Raw genomic sequence first — 18,085 nt, 5'->3', positions numbered from 1 at the left:
CAACACAAGGCGGCCTGCAGCAGCAGCGATCACAGGTGACACACATCCCAACACAAAGTGCAGACACTCTGTATGCACCACCCTGCGCTGCCTCACATAGTTCTTTCCTCTTGTCTCTTCCTCACAGGCATTCCAAGATGGCGCCGATGGGTACACAGAGCAGCAGACACGAGGCTCTCCCACCCCACAACCAGCGAATGGAAGAAGCAGAGCCTGATACTCTATGCTCCCCTCCCCCACAACCTCACTTTGAGGAAGACACTCAGGAATCACTGGCAGCTCTCCCTACTAGTGAGAAGCCTGCATCTGAGCACATGCTGCTCTCCCACCACAAAGAAATTCAAAGGGAACTCCGCTCCTCAATTGCTCATCTTACTATGAGAGTAGACCACATTGAGGAGCGTGCTGAAGCTGAGAAGCAGATCTCTGACAACACTAAAGCATACAATGACATGGTCTCTGCATTGGAGCAGCAGTCACAAGAGCTCCGATACCTGCAAGTAAAGATGGCGGACCTTGAAGATAGGTCGCTACGTAATAACATGACATTTTGCGGCATACCTGAGAACATTAAACCTGCTGACCTGAATACATACAGTATACACACAACATCTGTTTCTAAAACTGCTTCCACATCTCACCATACCCGATCTTACCATAGATCGAGCCCACAGGTTTCCTAAGCCAGCCTACCTACCTAATGATGTTCCCTGTGATGTACTGGTATCCACTTTTCAGATCCTCAGAGCAGCCACAACCTCACAGTCTCTCCCGACTACCTACATATGGTTCTCTCTATACGCCAACATATCTGCAGATACTGCTCAATGCAGCAAAGAATTTGTCCGCAACATTCCCTACAAATGGGCAGAGCTGGGCAGCATTAGTAGCAGCACTTCACATTGAGATACCGGGACACAGCACAGAACTAAAAGCTCAAGGGACAAGGGCATTTAAACCAGGATAGTTGGCAAGTATGAGGCAGCTGCTTTGGGCCCCACAACAATGACAGGGCCCAGGGCAGCTTCCCCCTTTTGCCCTGCCCTAAAAACGGCCCTGATACTGGACCAAGCTAAAGTATGGTGGACCCCCTTCCACCAACAAACCTGGCTTCAAAGCAAGTGTACAGCCCTGATAACATCCCCAAAAGTCTACTTAGCGCCATCCTCCTAAAACATGCAACCGCCTAGATCCTTTTTGGACACTGTCACAGCTACGACTCGAGTATGGAAATCAATCTATCAAAAATCCAATGGCATTCCAACTGCACTACTCTCCTACCATCCCCTAAACACACTAGTACTTCTTATCCCAAATACATCCTTTACCTCCTGGATTAAAGTTGGCCTCGACAACCTAGGAGCACTTTATGCTAACTCTGTACTCAAATCGTTTCAACGACTATGTCTGTCATAACCACCCAACCCCAAGCAATTTTACATGTACCTTTAACTGCAGTCTGCGCTTCATCTGCTCCAGCTCTCTTGTGATACTGTTATTTTGAACTTAATACACTTCTGCACCATTGCACGATCATCTTCCAAAGAATATCTTATATCTGCAAACTCCTCCTGAACCCTCTTCTTCACAGTAAATCTTCAGCTGGAAACAATGGATAAACCACACCCACACCATAGGAACAATGGCACTCAGCCCTGAACGCCACTTCTAAAGGCTCATGATGCATCTCTCATTGGGAAACTGCACAAAAAATATTTCATAACTGGTATTTGACCCGGGCCAGACTGGCTCACATGTACTCAACGGCTCCATCCACCTGCTGGAGGCAGTGTGGCCACCATGGTTCATTGTTTGACATTTGGTGGAGCTGCCCGGTGCTGAGGAGATTCTGGTCTGAAATAGCAACATTTATCACTTCCTCTACAAACCTAGCCCTCTCTTTGACTCCTCAGATGCTGTTATTCGGCATGGACTCTCACCTCTGACCTCTCAACCTTAACACCCTCATAACACATATCTTCATTTCCATTTGCTTCGCCATTGCAAGAAAGTGGAAATGCACTCAACCACCAACAATGGCTTAATTAATTCATTTTCTAAACTTTGAACGAAAACTGCCTGCTCGAATATGCCTATGCCAAGGCAAACATAAAAATCCAATCTTTCACAAAAAATTGGAAGTCCTGGCTTCTACACCTGAAAGGTCCTGGTGAACTTAAATGACCAACCTATTGTAAAAGCTCCCTTAAAAGATATTTTCATCTGCCCGAGGTCTCGTTCCCGCTGGGTCCTCAACTAAACACTGATTCCTTTACACTTAACACTCTAACCTTATACTCCAATCAACTACAGTCTGAACTCAAATCTTGTTTTCATTTGTTGTCATATTGTAAACCAACTTTATAAGCTCAACACTAAGTGTGATTACCCTCTTTTATATAAGATCTCTCTAAACAAAGTTACATAGTAGATGAAGTTGAAGAAAGTCCAACCTATGTGGAAGTTTGATGAGATTTGTAAATTCATATATACATTACTGTGTTGTTCACTTCCTTGCAATCTGTAATCCTATTAAAACTTAATAAAAATGCTTAAGTTTAAAAGAAAAAAGACTGGATTTTGGTGGGGACCCCATACCATTTTTTAAAATGTATTTAGCGTGGGGTTCCTCTTACAATGCATACCATATTTCTTAATTTTTAAATGCAGGCAAATTATTTGTTTACATTCAGCAGACGACTCATGGTTGTTAATGACATGGCGGCCGCCTGCTTCTTAACAACCATGTTGTTTACTGATCGTTAAGGATGCCAACACCTGCTGGCGTCTTAACAATTGGTTAAAATCAAACACATTCCTTAAATATTGCATGTCTCGATCACTACTTCATTACCACATGCATTTATTTATTTATTTCCTGCTGTGAATTTACTTTCATGCTGTTTTATGCCATATTTACTGAACGTTTTTGCTTTTGAAAGGTAAAAACAGCATAAATGGAAAGTGAATTGACATATTTAGCATTGCATGCCGTATTTGGGAAATGTGTCAGATCACCTAAATACCGCATGTGATCTGCTTTAGAGAATGGAGCCCATTGTATCTTGTCTATCACACAAATCAACCAATTGTGTAAAAGCCAATGTAGTGTAATGCCCCGTACACACGATTGGACTTTCCGACAACAAAACCAGGGAATTTTGTTTGAAGGTTGTTGGCTCCAACTTGCCTTGTATACACACGGTCACACAAATGTTGGCCAACAATTACGAACGTAGTGACGTACTACATGGTTTTTCAGATCTTTAGCGCCACCCTTTGGGCTCCTTCTGCTAATTTCATGTTAGTAGAAGTTTGACGAGTGTTGATTTGCGCTTTTCTTTTTGCGCCATCATTATTATTATTATTGATATCACTTGAAAAAAAAAGCCTTTGAAAATGTGTTTGCAATAATCAGTATCACCAGCAAAGCAGCTTCATTATTATCCCATTAAAGAAGAAGAAGAAAATTGTCCGCTGCATTTGGAGATTCCCTAATTTGCCGCGGCACGAATGTTAATTCGACATTACAAATGCTAGTTTACAATACCGGCCGCTTCTGCTTCTGAGCATGCGTGGACTTTTGTCCGACGGACTTGTGTACACACGATCGGAAAGTCTGACAACAAAAATTTGTTGCCGGTAAATCTGAGAACCTGCTAGCCAGCATTTGTTGGCGAAAGTCCGGCAACAAATGTTCGGTGGAGCATACACACGGTCGGATTTTCCACCAACAAGCTCACATCCAACATTTGTTGTTGGAAAATCTGATCGTGTGTAAGGGGCATAATGGCCAGGGAATGTAGCTTAGTGTAGCGTCATCTATAGCAGTCTCAGTTCCTACAAGTCAAGCAAGTTTAGCCTACTGGTACATGGCTGCCCCCACAAATGTGATGTTCTCTGGCGTGGTGTCTTGCAGGAATGTAGTCAATGGGATGTGCAGATGGGTCAGTTCAGGATGCAGGCAGAGACACGGTCAGCAAGCAGAAAAAATATTTGGTCCAGGTAGCAGGCAGACTCATGGTCAATAAAAAGGTCAGGGTAGGTAAAAGTGGCAGGCAGGGGCAACACTGTAACTGGTGTGGAGGTGATCGGGGACACAATAACTGGCGTGGAGGTGATCGGGGGGGACACAATAACTGGCGTGGAGGTGATCGGGGGGACACAATAACTGGCGTGGAGGTGATCGGGGCAGACACAATAACTGGCGTGGAGGTGATCGGGGGGGACACAATAACTGGCGTGGAGGTGATCGGGGGGGACACAATAACTGGCGTGGAGGTGATCGGGGGGGACACAATAACTGGCATGGAGGTGATCGGGGGGACACAATAACTGGCATGGAGGTGATCGGGGGGACACAATAACTGGCGTGGAGGTGATCGGGGGGGACACAATAACTGGCGTGGAGGTGATCGGGGGGGACACAATAACTGGCGTGGAGGTGATCGGGGGGACACAATAACTGGCGTGGAGGTGATCGGGGGGACACAATAACTGGCGTGGAGGTGATCGGGGGGACACAATAACTGGCGTGGAGGTGATCGGGGGGGACACAATAACTGGCGTGGAGGTGATCGGGGGGGACACAATAACTGGCGTGGAGGTGATCGGGGCGGACACAATAACTGGCGTGGAGGTGATCGGGGGGACACAATAACTGGCGTGGAGGTGATCGGGGGGACACAATAACTGGCGTGGAGGTGATCGGGGGGACACAATAACTGGCGTGGAGGTGATCGGGGGGACACAATAACTGGCGTGGAGGTGATCGGGGGGACACAATAACTGGCGTGGAGGTGATCGGGGGGGACACAATAACTGGCGTGGAGGTGATCGGGGGGACACAATAACTGGCGTGGAGGTGATCGGGGGGGACACAATAACTGGCGTGGAGGTGATCGGGGGGACACAATAACTGGCGTGGAGGTGATCGGGGCAGACACAATAACTGGCATGGAGGTGATCGGGGGGGACACAATAACTGGCGTGGAGGTGATCGGGGGGACACAATAACTGGCGTGGAGGTGATCGGGGCAGACACAATAACTGGCGTGGAGGTGATCGGGGGGGGCACAATAACTGGCATGGAGGTGATCGGGGGGACACAATAACTGGCGTGGAGGTGATCGAGGCACACAATAACTGGCGTGGAGGTGATCGAGGACACAATAACTGGCGTGGAGGTGATCGAGGACACAATAACTGGTGTGGAGGTGATCGAGGACACAATAACTGGTGTGGTGTTAATCGGGGACACAATAACTGGCGTGGAGGTGATCGGGGACACAATAACACATATTACTAGAATATAATTCCAAAATGAAGAGAAAGTTCCGGCCCCATAAATGGGGAAATGTTCTGACCCTGAAGGGGTTACTCTACAAATAATAAATATTCGGGCAGAGCTCGTACTATGGACAAAATATCGGAATCCACAACACGAGAGTTCCAAAAAAACTTTCTGATAAAAAAGTGTCAGACAACTCCTGGGGTAGCCTGGCAGCACTTACAACTAGGGATGAGCTCAGGCGTGTTCGCATGGAACACGTGCAGAGCCCACCAGGAAGTCGGCGCAGCGCTGCGCTAATCACAGGCAGTGAGACATTTCCCCGATGTGCGGCAGCAGAGATCAGGGGCAATGTCTCACTGCCTGTGATTTGCGCAGCTTTGCACCGACTTCCTGGCGGGCTCTGCACGTGTTCCATGCGAACACGCCTGAGCTCATCCCTACTTACAACCCCTGGCTGTAGATGACTAGGTGTGCTGGGCCCTGTAGTCCCACAGAGTTCTATAGTGCCTGTAAAACAATAGACACCTCTATAGCAGTAAATGGGGAATACCGGCATAAGGAGCAGAAGCGATAATCCACCGCCAGGGTCCCGGTCACAGATACTCTGGTGGATGAAGGAATGTTTTTTTTAAAAATAAAATTGCCCCTCCCCCTGAGTTCACCATCTCATCCCCCCAAAATCCTGTCCCTTTCAGACCCCTATTGTGAGACTCATCATAGTGTCTCTGGAGGGATCGCTGATCATTTCGATTGTAAAATCTTACAGAAATCTTCCCTAATCCCGACCTTTATTATCATTTCATTCCCCCCACATACAATGTCTGCAACCGACATTTACTGACATCAATAACTCCCCTCGTGGTACAGACCAGAAATTCCCTCATTGTAATATACGGGGATATTCTACATTTCCACACTATATATGTGTGTATCATCATCTGCTGGAGATAAAAGACATCACAGTGACTATGGAGGAAGAGGACGGACATGACGGGGGGTTACTGGGTGTAAATAGAAAATAAGATCTTATTACCTCCTCTGCTGATTCTTTAATCCAGTAACGTCTTCTCTTTACTTCCTCCCCACTCACCTCTCACCCGGAATTTATTTATACCTGACATCACTTCCTGTCTGTTCCTGACATCACTTCCTGTCTTCCAAAGAGCCGTCCCGTCATATATAAAGTGCTAGGGGCTCAAAATAATATTCTCTGCGGATCTACTGCTTTCAGATTACACCTACTTTATTGATCTTATGGTGTTTATCAATAAATTATGTAAACTGATCCATGTGCAAATTCATATACAACATAAAATGCATTGTGCTCAAGATGCTGTTCCCTGCAGATCCACTGCTTAGATTTTGCACCTACTTCTTTATTCTTATGTAGCGCCAGCTCCTGAAGAGCATGTGTTTTTGAAAGTTAATGTTACACCTGGCCCGCAGTTTGGTTTGGGTTTAATTACTCCAAATTTTGACCTCAGCATCAGTCTGACTAGACTACAGGGTGTTCTGCCTGGCCATGGGGGGCACTGCCACTTCTGGCAGGCATGGTAACACAGTCTGGTTGGGTGCTTTAAGATTACTTTCTCTCGGAGCCCGCCCAGTGGAAGTGTCACTCTTGCTGTGCTTTCTGGGAGAGGGTCCTTGAGATGCGGATGTCACGTGTTTCGGGGTCCAGAAGTATGTTCTGACTACATGGTCCTGGTCCTCCTGACCAGCCCCCAGGATCCCTATGGCCTGGGGTGCAGATCCACCTGACTTTATGTCTCGGGGCTGGCTAGCCCGAGGCAAGAAAACTAGAGGAAGGATTTGGAGGTGGTCCGGTGCCGTCTCAAGATGTGGAGAGGCCCAGCAACTACGAAGTCATCCAGGGGAAGATTCTTCGGGAGAAGGCCACGCAAAAGTTGGCTTCTCAAAAAGAGCCTGGTAAAGCTGAAGGACCTAAGTAAATCCAATCTTGTGCGGTATCACCGGACCGGTTGCAAGATACTGGTACCACACGAGTGTTCTACAAGTATTCAAGTTTCCTTGTTCATGTACTATAACAAAGTCTGTGGCAGAGATTTATTCCTACACGTGTTCTATCATAAAGTCTGTGGCAGAGACTTGTTCCTGACTCAAGCACCCTGTTGGCTGCTAGGCCTGGTGAGAGAAGGACTATCCAATTAGGGCGAAGATCCAGCTGTGAATGGCTATTCTCTTGATTTATTCAAAGTAAGAAAGTTCTCTCATACCGTTTTTGACACTAAGAGTACCTGGACTTTCCACCCAAACCCTCTGATCCTATACTGAGAGACTGTTGCTTAACTAAGTTTCGTCGCAAATAAAAACCCCTGTAAGCGGATCTGTCGTCAGTCTCTATATTTCTTGGGCCATCTACCACGGGAAACCCCTAAACGCATACGAGGTGCAGAAAATAACGGTAAGCCCAATAAAGCCAGCCGCTCCTTCAGGAGTCAGTGCTACACTTATAATATTTGCTGCTATATTGAATAAACTAAAAATCTGTGCAATTTCATGTAATCATACTATATTTTGTACTCATTATAGTGTTCTCTGCCAGACCACTGCTTCCACTTTACATCTACTTCAGCAAACTCATTTTGCTCAAAAAACCCCACCAACCAATGAAAAGTTGATAAGGTGTAAAGTTCTTGGTGCTCCAAACTGTGACAGCTGTAGTGTAGCCACGCCTTCTCCAACCTTTTACACACGTGATGGTGAGGGCGCCCCCTTAGTAGTGCTTCCCCACTCACCAGAGCAATATGACTCCCAGCTTTTCATCTACCAGAGTAACCAACATCCTTCACACTCTCCTCACCTCCGATGGCAAAGGAACTGGATCCTCCTTGCTCACTTCTGCAAGGGAGGAGAGAAAGGGGGAGGATATACAGTATATACATATATATACACACAGTGGCATAGCGTGGGGGGTGCGGAGGGGATAATGGCCCCGGGCGCAACATTTAGGGGGGGAAATCCCACGCCAGTGGCTGTCGCTACTGTCTTCTTCCTCCTAATTTCCATTTCCTGTGTCCCCGCGCTCCGGCCGCCATGTTCAGTCTCCGGTGCCCTGTAATTGGGTCATGTGCAGTGGCAGGGCTCGCCTGTCCGCAATCATGGTTGCTTCAGGAGTCCTGACTCAGCCTTGCTGTGAGTGTGAGCCGCCACTGTCGACTCCTCCTCCTCTCCTCCAAAATAATAGAAGACAAAAAAAAGAAGATGGGACTCCCTCCTGAGAGTAGAGTCATGTTGCTGGCCCCGGGGGAGTGGACTAGGGAGCAGCCAGCCAGAGAGAGTCACGCCATGTAGTGGTCAGTATAGGAATACTGTAGGTAGGTCAATGTAGTGTAGTGGAAAGCATGGTGCAGTGTAGTAGACAGCATAGTGTAGTGTAGTAGACAGTGTAGTGGTCAGTGTAGTGGTCAGTGTAGTGGACAGTGTAGTGTAGTGGACAGTGTAGTGTAGTGTAGTGTAGTGTACGGCATAGTATAGTGGACAGTGTAGTGGACAGCGTAGTGTAGTGGACAGCGTAGTGTAGTGGAGTGGATATTGTAGTGGTCAGTGTAGTGTCTTGGACAGTGTAGTGGACAGCATAGTGTAGTGGTCAGTGTAGTGTAGTGGACAGTATAGTGGCCAGTGTAGTGTAGTGGACAGCATAGTGTAGTGGACAGCATAGTGTAGTGGAGTGGATATTGTAGTGGTCAGTGTAGTGTCTTGGACAGTGTAGTGGACAGCATAGTGTAGTGGCCAGTGTAGTGTAGTGGACAGCATAGTGTAGTGGTCAGTGTAGTGGATAGCATAGTGTAGTGGTCAGTGTAGTGTAGTGGATAGCATAGTGTAGTGGTCAGTGTAGTGTAGTGGATAGCATAGTGTAGTGGTCAGTGTAGTGTAGGGGCCAGTGTAGTGTAGGGGCCAATGTAGTGTAATGGACAGTGTAGTAGTCAGTGTAGTGGACAGCACAGTGTAGTGGACAGTGTAGTGGCCAGTGTAGTGTAGTGGACAGCGAAGTGTAGTGGACAGCATAGTGTAGTGGATAGCACAGTGTAGTGGACAGTGTAGTGGCCAGTGTAGTGTAGTGGACAGCATAGTGTAGTGGTCAGTGTAGTGTAGTGGATAGCATAGTGTAGTGGTCAGTGTAGTGTAGTGGATAGCATAGTGTAGTGGACAGTGCGGTGCAGTGGTCAGTGTAGTGTAGGGGCCAGTGTAGTATAGTGGCCAATGTAGTGTAATGGACAGTGTAGTAGTCAGTGTAGTGGCCAGCACAGTGTAGTGGTCAGTGTAGTGGTGGACAGCGTAGTATAGTGGACAGTGTAGTGTAATGGATGGTGTAGTGGTCAGTGTAATGGACAGCGTAGTGTAGTGGTCAGTGTAGTGTAGTGTAGTGGTCAGTTTAGTGAATAGGTAGGTCAGTGTAGCGGACTGGTAGGTCAGTGTAGTGGTCAGTATAGGAATCAGGTTGGTCAGTGTAGTGGTCAGTATAGGAATCAGGTAGGTCAGTAAAGTGGACAGTTAGGTCAGTGCAATGGACAGGTAGGTCAGTGTAGTGGTCAGTATAGGAATCAGGTAGGTCAGTGTAGAGGTTAGTGTAGTGTTTGTTGTAGGAATCAGGTAGGTCAGTGCAGTGGTTGATGTAGGAATCAGGTAGGTTAGTGTAGTGGTCAGTGTAGGAATCAGATAGGTCAGTGTAAGGGTCAGTATAGTGGACAGGTAGATCAGTGTAGTGGGCAGTATAGGAATCATGTAGGTCAGTGTAGAGGTTAGTGTAGTGTTTGTTGTAGGAATCAGGTAGGTCAGTGTAGTGGTTGATGTAGGAATCAGGTAGGTTAGTGTAGTGGTCAGTGTAGGAATCAGATAGGTCAGTGTAGTGGACAGGTAGATCAGTGTAGTGGACAGTGTAGGAATAAGTTAGGTCAGTTTAAGGGTCAGTGTAGTGGTCAGGGTAATGGACAGGTAGGTCAGTGTAGTAGCCAGTATAGGAATCAAGTAGGTTAGTGCGGTGGTCAGGTAGGTCAGTGTAGGAATCATGTAGTTTATTGTAAGGTTCAGTGTAGTGGTCAGTATAGGAATCAGGCTGGTCAGTACTATTATAGGTAGGGAAGGTACAGGACTCAGGGAGTGCTAAAAGTCCACAGGTTAGGGGGCGCAAATTACTTGCCTTGCCCTGGGTGCTGACAACCCACGTTACACCACTGCATACACACATAGCACAAGGCCGTGTTCACACTATGAGAGGTTTCTTGGGGCTGCAGTTCCTCTGACCTCCACAAGATGGTGATCTCACCTCTACCCAGACAGGAAGTCTCCATGGTATAGACACAGGAAGTGATGTCAGCTGCTGACATTCCATTTGGAAGGACGTAGAGAGAAGACACTGCTGGATCTGGCGGCAGAGGAGGTAATACATAGATTAAAGCGGGAGTCCGCCCGGAGTTCCGCTGTTTTTTTTTTTTTTTTTTTTTTAAAAAGCCAGCAGCTACAAATACTGCAGCTGCTGACTTTTAAACTAGTGACACTTACCCGCCCAGCACGCCCGCGATCTCGGCACCCGAAGCCGATCTCTCGATCGTCTCTCGGGTGCTGCCGCCGCCATCTTGGGTATGGGAATCAGGAAGTGGAGCCTTTCATCTTCATTTCCCGTTTCCCTACTGCGCATGCGGGAGTCGTGCTGCGCAATAAGGATGGTCCCCGCTGTCTCTGGGATCCGTGTGTTTCCCAGCAGGCAGCGGGGGACTTTCGAAAAGGGGCGTAGATTCTGCGGAAAGGGGCGTACCTTCTGCAGAATCTACGCCGGAAGTGGGTGCAGATACCTGTACTGTACAGGTACCTGCACCCCCCTCCCCCCTGAAAGGTGCCAATTGTGGCGCCGGAGGGGGGGAGGATTCCAATGAGCGGAAGGTCCACTTTAGGGTGGACCTCCGCTTTAACCCCTTCAGGGGGATCAGTTGATAAATAATATTTCTTCCTTCCAAATCTGGCCATACATGGTTCAGCTTTATCGTTCATCCAGTGGGATGAGTGAAAAAATCTGAAGTGATTCCCCCATCCACACATTGGAGGGGGATGGGGGAATCCTCCCCGCTGCACTATTGTATTCTGACAATGGGGGGCGCTCCTCCGCTCTCAGAATACACAGATCAGTAATGAAGCTATTGGCTGCAGCCGCTGATGGAGTGACTTTTATCCGGCAGTGACCACACATGGATGGAAATGTGACCGATCCCTGCTGAACCCGCTGAATTTCCATCTCTCTGTAGTCACCATAAGTGACTTCCTCCCCTCCCCCTCATCTCCTTCATTATGTAAGTCATGCTGAGATCATCTCCTATTGGCTGAGCAATATTCTCATTTGTCTCTGAGCTCCTTCTTGCTATTCCTCGTCCTGCCTGTTGTTTCCTTGGATTGATTTTCTGTGTAGTGACCCCGGCTTCATCTCTTGGATGCTCTCGTCTGTTGCTTGTCCTGACCTTTTATCCTGATTCCTGGATCTCCTCCTCATCTCTCCTCCATATCCTCTTACACAGCTTTTCTCCACACCTGCAGTGATCCTGGGGGGTGGAAACTTGGCACCAGAACTCAGCAAAATCCATCCCCACCATTAGGAGCTCTGGGGAAAATTGTCTGCTATTTACACTCCGTTCCTCCGCACGTCACCTGATCACATGAGAGCTTACTTTCACACATTCCTGACAGATTTCTGTATGGTAAAGGTCAAACTTCACGCTTCAGATTAGGAGAGGAGGGACACACCCAGGAACAATAGAAAAGAGGAAAAAAATGGACACATATGCTCATCCAAACTAGCCCTATATGGGTTTCGGAAATGATTTCCTGTTGAATTCTGACCACCCAACTATAATTTTAGATACATCGTCACCTGGAGATATTTTCCAATCAAAAAACTCCAGGGTATTAATCCTCTGAGTATATAAATGCATATAACCAAAAAATCAGGAAGATTCCCAAAGATACTCTTCAAAGAGAAAATACCGGCTTAACCACTTCCCGACCAGCGCGCAGCGATGTACGTCGACAGAATGGCACGGGCAGGCATATTGGCGTACAGGTATGTCCAATATTCGATGCCGCCCTGCCATCGGGAGCGCGCCACCGGCGGCGTGCTCCCGCGCTGGTCGGGACCCCCGTGAGTCCGGCCGCGGGACCCGCGGACTCGATCGCCGCGGGCATCCCCGCGATCGTCTCACGGAGCGGCTGAATGGAGGAAATGCTGTGTAAACAACATTTCTCCATTATGCCTAGCAACTAGTGACGCTGATCTCTGCTCCATGTGATTGGAGCAGAGATCAGTGTTCACTAAATGAAAGCCCAGCCCCCCCACAGTTAGTAACACACCCCTAGGAACACTTAACCCCTACACTGCCACCCACTGGTTAACCCCTTCACTGCCAGTGTCATTTACACAGGAATCACTGCATTTATATAGCAGTGATTACTGTATAAATGACAATGGTCCCAAAAATGTGTCAAAAATGTCCGATGGGTCCCCCACAATGTCACAGTCACAATAAAAATCGCAGATCGCCGCCATTACTAGAAAAAAAAAAAAATAATAAAAAATTATTAATAAAAATGCTATAAAACTATCCCTATTTTGTAAACGCTATAACTTTTGCGCAAACCAATCAATAATCGCTTATTGCGATTTTTTTTACCAAAAATATGTAGAAGAATACGTATCGGCCTAAACTGAGGGAAAAAAATGTTTTTTTATATATTTTTGGGGGATATTTATTATAACAAAAAGTAAAAAATAATGCGTTTTTTTTCAAAATTGTCGCTCTATTTTTGTTTATAGCGCAAAAAATAAAAACCGCAGGGGTGATCAAATACCACCAAAAGAAAGCTCTATTTGTGGGAAAAAAGGACGTCAATTTTGTTTGGGAGCCACGTCGCACGACCGCGCAATTGTCAGTTAAAGCGACGCAGTGCCGAATCGCAAAAAGTGGTCTGGTCTTTGACCAGCAAAATGGTCCGGTCTGCAAGTGGTTAAAGAACTAGATAACGTTATTAAGCATCCACCTTAAGAACCAAGGAACAATGACTTGGATTGCATAAGAGCCTCATATAGAGGACCCCTCAAATCTCCCCATCCAAATGTCCCTCCATCCAAAGTCTATATGTCCTATGACATCACACTGACCTCACAGCTCCCTCCATCTGGCTTTTTTTTTTTACTGCTCCTCTTAGGATGTGGGCGGACCCATTGCATCCTCACTAACAAAGTGGGACTGTTGGTCCTGCATTGTATGTAATGACATTAGAATGCCTGCAACACATTTTTAACCTATATAGTGTGGGGGTCCTGTGTGGGTAAATTATACCTCAGCCTGAAGTGGGGCTTTAATAAAATGGAGACCTGAATGGTGAGGTGAGGAGGATTCTGAGAATATCATTTTATTTTACTCTTTGTGTTCAGATCTAGAGTTTTCCTCCTGTGAAGTCTGGAGATCATATGACCATCACATTGCCTCCACCTCCCTCCCTGATAGAATAGAGAAATACAAAGAAGATTCTAGAAGTCACCAGAGAGATGATGGAGGAGAGGTGAGGAGGATTCTGGGAATTCTGGGACATTATCCAGTAACAGACAAGGGATGTGTCTGGATGGTGACTGTATCATTGTGTGTGTCAGGTTCCTATAAGGTGTCAGGATGTCACTGTCTATTTCTCCATGGAGGAGTGGGAGTATTTAGGACACAAGGATCTCTACAAGGACGTCATGATGGACAATCAGCCGCCCCTCACATCACCGGGTAAGAGGAGACTTTATTGTAAAGGAGAGAGCAGTACGGAGGCTCCACCTAGATCCCCCATCATCTGATAAACACATAGAAACAATGTATTCAGTCAGTGTGTGTGTTTCCTACAGATGGATCCAGTAATGGGAACCCACCAGAGAGATGTCCCCATCCTCTGTATTCCCAGGATTCCACACAGGAAGATCACACCATCCCCCACCATCTTCAGGTAGATGAGGAACAATCGCTGATAGTATCATTAGGATCTGTACATTATCTGCATTGTTTCCTTTGATATCACGTTGATTCTATATTCAGAGTGGAAACCTCGGGGATGATAATATTGTTGTTAAAGAAGAGTATAAAGAGGAGGATGAGGAGTATGGAGTGCTGGAGGAGTTTTCAAAAAGACACAAGGATATGATGGAGCCACCAAATACCAGGAACCCACCAGAGAGATGTCCCCGTCCTCTGTATTCCCGGGATTCCATGCAGGAAGGTCACACCATCCCTCACCATCATCAGGTAGATGAGGAAAAATCACTGATAGTGTCATTAGGATCTGTACATTATCTGCATTGTTACCATTAATGTCATTTTTATTCTATGTTCAGAATGGGAACCTGAGAGATTCTAAAGTTGAAGTTAAAGAAGAGATAAAAGAGGAGGATGATGAGGATGGGGTGATGGAGGAGTCCGAGTTTCTAAAAGAACACAAAGATCTGTACCAGGACACCATGGTGGGGTCATCCAGCTACAGAAACCCACCAGAGAGATGTCCCCGTCCTCTGTATTCCCGGGATTCCACACAGGAAGGTCACACCATCCCTCACCATCATCAGGTAGATGATTGACAATTATTGGTAATTCTGATTTATACACAGCATGTTTGTTACAATGAATTTTTTATTATATATTCAGAGTGGAAACCTCGGGGATAATGATATTGTTGTTAAAGAAGAGTATAAAGAGGAGGATGAGGAGTATGGAGTGATGGAGGAGTTTTCAGAAGGACACAAGGATATGATGGAACCACCTAATACCAGGAACCCACCAGAGAGATGTCCCCATCCTCTGTATTCCTGGGATTCCACACAGGAAGGTCACACCATCCCTCACTGTTACAAGGTTGGTGGGACGGAGCTTATAAAACACAGAATCATGGAGACTATGTGTGGATTTTTATGTGATGTCACAATATTTAAGCTTATATCTTACAGATGATATTTTCTTTCATTCTCTTGATTTAGAGTGGAGATCCAATCGATATAGAATTTGAGGTTAAATCAGAAGAAGAAGAGAGGTATGTGAGGAATGATCAGCATTCTATGGAGGAGGATGGAATAACGAGGACATTTATAGAGGAGGACACTCCTACAGAGATCAGCACAGGTGGGTCATTAACACTAAATACATTCCTCCACCCATACTGCTCACTGATTGGTCCAGAGTAGGGCGGGGACTGGGTGATATCAGCCTGTAATCCCCTGGTCACTTTCCTGAGCTGTGTTCCCCGTCCTGTATTCCTGTATTTCTCTCCGATAATCTTCCTTCTCTGTGCTGCAGACACAATTTGTGTATCTAGACTGGATTTATGGAGATTCTGGGGTTCACCTGGAAGCAAAATGTGGATTCTCACCATAGGTGTTACTAGACCTAGGCACCTGGGGAATGTGCTTTGGGTCTTCTGGCAAGATCTCCGGCCGAAAAATTCTCCTCCCAGGGTTACTTGCTCTGTTGTCTGCTGTCTGTGCCGGGTGGAGGGATATGTCTTTATAGTCTCAGACCCAAGTCACTGAGTGCAGTCTCAGGAGATGAGAGGCAGCGGTGTGGGATCTCTGCAACTTGTCTCACGTAAACATTGAAGCTTCCACTGATTACCAATATTATGAGTTCTGACCCTTACACTATATAATTTATATTGTACATTACATACTCCTGACCCCTGCACTATATGCACTATGTTGTGCATTATATAGTTATGATCCTATACACTGTAGTTCTTTCTGTTGTATCTTATACAATATGTTGTACATTACATAGTCCTGACCTCTGCTCTCTTCCCTACTGCTATATATAAACATAATATGTATATATTAAAAAATGCTGCGCTATCTGGATGTTAGCATGAGCGCCTTATTACAATGACACAAAATAAATAAAATATTTATGTGCAAAAAATTTTTTTTTACAGAAAGCATGTGATCAAAACATCATAAACCTTATAATCCAAATATATACCGGAATGTATAAAGTGCCTCAGTGTGATACAGTTTTTTTGTTTTTAAATGATTATTTATTCCTGTATCAACACGCATTGGGGAGGGGATAGGACGGTGCAGGAGACAGCTGATCTGTCTCAGAACGGAGAGACACACTATTTCAGCTTTTTTTTGCGTTTTTTGGCTTTTTATAGAGTGGTGCACTGAAGCACCCAGCAAATGTGAGTACCCCATCAGAGGAGTTATGGTTTACTAATAAAATTATATCATTTTAAAAAAACGATATCACACTATCAAGTTTTTCTATGTTTTATGCGAGTGTGGAAGCAACACCACTGAGCAGCCCAGGACTCCATCACGGACACAGAACCCAGGGGTGGTTTAAAAGCGTGTTGTTATTATTATTATCAAAAGCGTGTTATTATTATGAATTCATTATTATTATTATCAAAAGCGTGTTCTGACTGAACTTACATACTAAAGGTAAGTGTACACACATAAGGGGGAGCACCTAAATGAACACGAGTTGCATCACTAGTACAAACCGTGAATAATTTTGGAATAGACTTCATTATTTAATGACACTTATATGAAATTTTGACATCCAGTGTGTTTGCACTTAGCACTTTTGTTCATCGGATCACTTTAATTATTTTCGCATGTATTTGGATCACTATATTTGATACATGAAGGTTTCGATCCTATATTTTATGATTTTTTTGGAGTTTTCACAATAACTATGTATTTATTAGCACTGAGGAACCTTATACATTTCAGTATATATTTGGATTATAAGGTTTATAATGTTTTTGATCACACGCTTTATGGAAATAATGCACATAAATATTTTATTTATTTTGTGTCATTGTAATAGGGCACTCATGCAAACATCCAGATAGAGCAGTGTGTGTGTGTATATATATATATATATATATATATATATATATATATATATATAATTACTTCTGCCTGGTTGTATAGGTTGTGATCAGTGCTAGCAGTTGTCCTGATAGGAGGTGTTACATATTTATGGTAGCTTGCAGGATTTCTTGGTTTTAGAAACATAATATGTATTCTCTTTTGTTACACTCATTTCTACCAGCTGGACATTTTATATCTGATGATTTGATTGGAGGTCAGACTTTTACATGGTGATAATAATGTGATAACATCCTCAACCTTTGGAACCTTAAACAGAAAGTGATAATGAGGGAGGAGTCAATAACCCAATGATGGTGGTCTTCAGGATCAGTCCAGTCTTTTTGGTTGTTCTCCCCCCATCCTCACTCTCTGACCTCTGGTGGGGCTCAGCCCCGCTGTTATTTATGACTAAATCATGGACTAAATAAGGAAGTGCAGGACTTCTTGTGTTGGGAAGATGGCAATGAGTGATAGAGGGGGAGGGGACACTCGTCCTATAATCCCCTCATCACTGTCACTCCTATAAAAGACAGTTCTCGTTGTTTCCTCGCTCTCTGACTAAGGTCCATGAATAAAGAAATGATCTGGTAGGAGATCAGAGGACCCATTTACTAGTTACCTTGAGGGGGGAATTGGAAGATCCTCAGAGACAAAGCTGCCTGATGTGGGCGGAGTCCTGGTTTAGGGGAACCAATCAGCTCATGTCTAGTAATAATCTTTGTATTTCTATTTTAGTAGATGGACGGGAGATGAGGAAAACCTCAGAGGATTGTCTCACTTTGTCTCCAGACTGTAAAGTAGAAGATGAGGACATCACACAGTATAGTCCAGGAGAAAACCCGACTACCTCAAATGTCCATCCGGCACCACACAGTGTAGATGGACCA

At 45.4% G+C, this 18,085-nt stretch overlaps 2 protein-coding genes across 4 annotated transcripts in view; one reads left to right on the top strand and one right to left on the bottom strand.

The window, feature by feature from the left end:
• The window catches only part of LOC143989616 (uncharacterized), a 32,494-nt gene extending 26,094 nt beyond the window's left edge, over positions 1 to 6,400 (bottom strand). For 2 of the 3 annotated variants that reach the window (XM_077489833.1, XM_077489834.1), the window contains exon 1: positions 6,327 to 6,400. The gene's annotated coding sequence lies outside the window, so the exon portion shown is untranslated. The remainder of the gene's footprint in view (positions 1 to 6,326) is intronic. The other variant, XM_077489835.1, reaches the window with a different exon arrangement.
• The window catches only part of LOC143986870 (uncharacterized), a 377,747-nt gene that overhangs the window by 231,712 nt on the left and 127,950 nt on the right, over positions 1 to 18,085 (top strand). The window lies entirely within an intron of this gene.

This window comes from Lithobates pipiens, unplaced genomic scaffold (genome assembly GCF_037356315.1).
Source record: "Lithobates pipiens isolate NorthernLeopardFrog02 unplaced genomic scaffold, aLitPip1_a1.2 Scaffold_18, whole genome shotgun sequence".
NCBI classification, from domain to species: Eukaryota; Metazoa; Chordata; class Amphibia; order Anura; family Ranidae; genus Lithobates; species Lithobates pipiens.
This window is presented reverse-complemented; position numbering and strand designations above follow the sequence as displayed.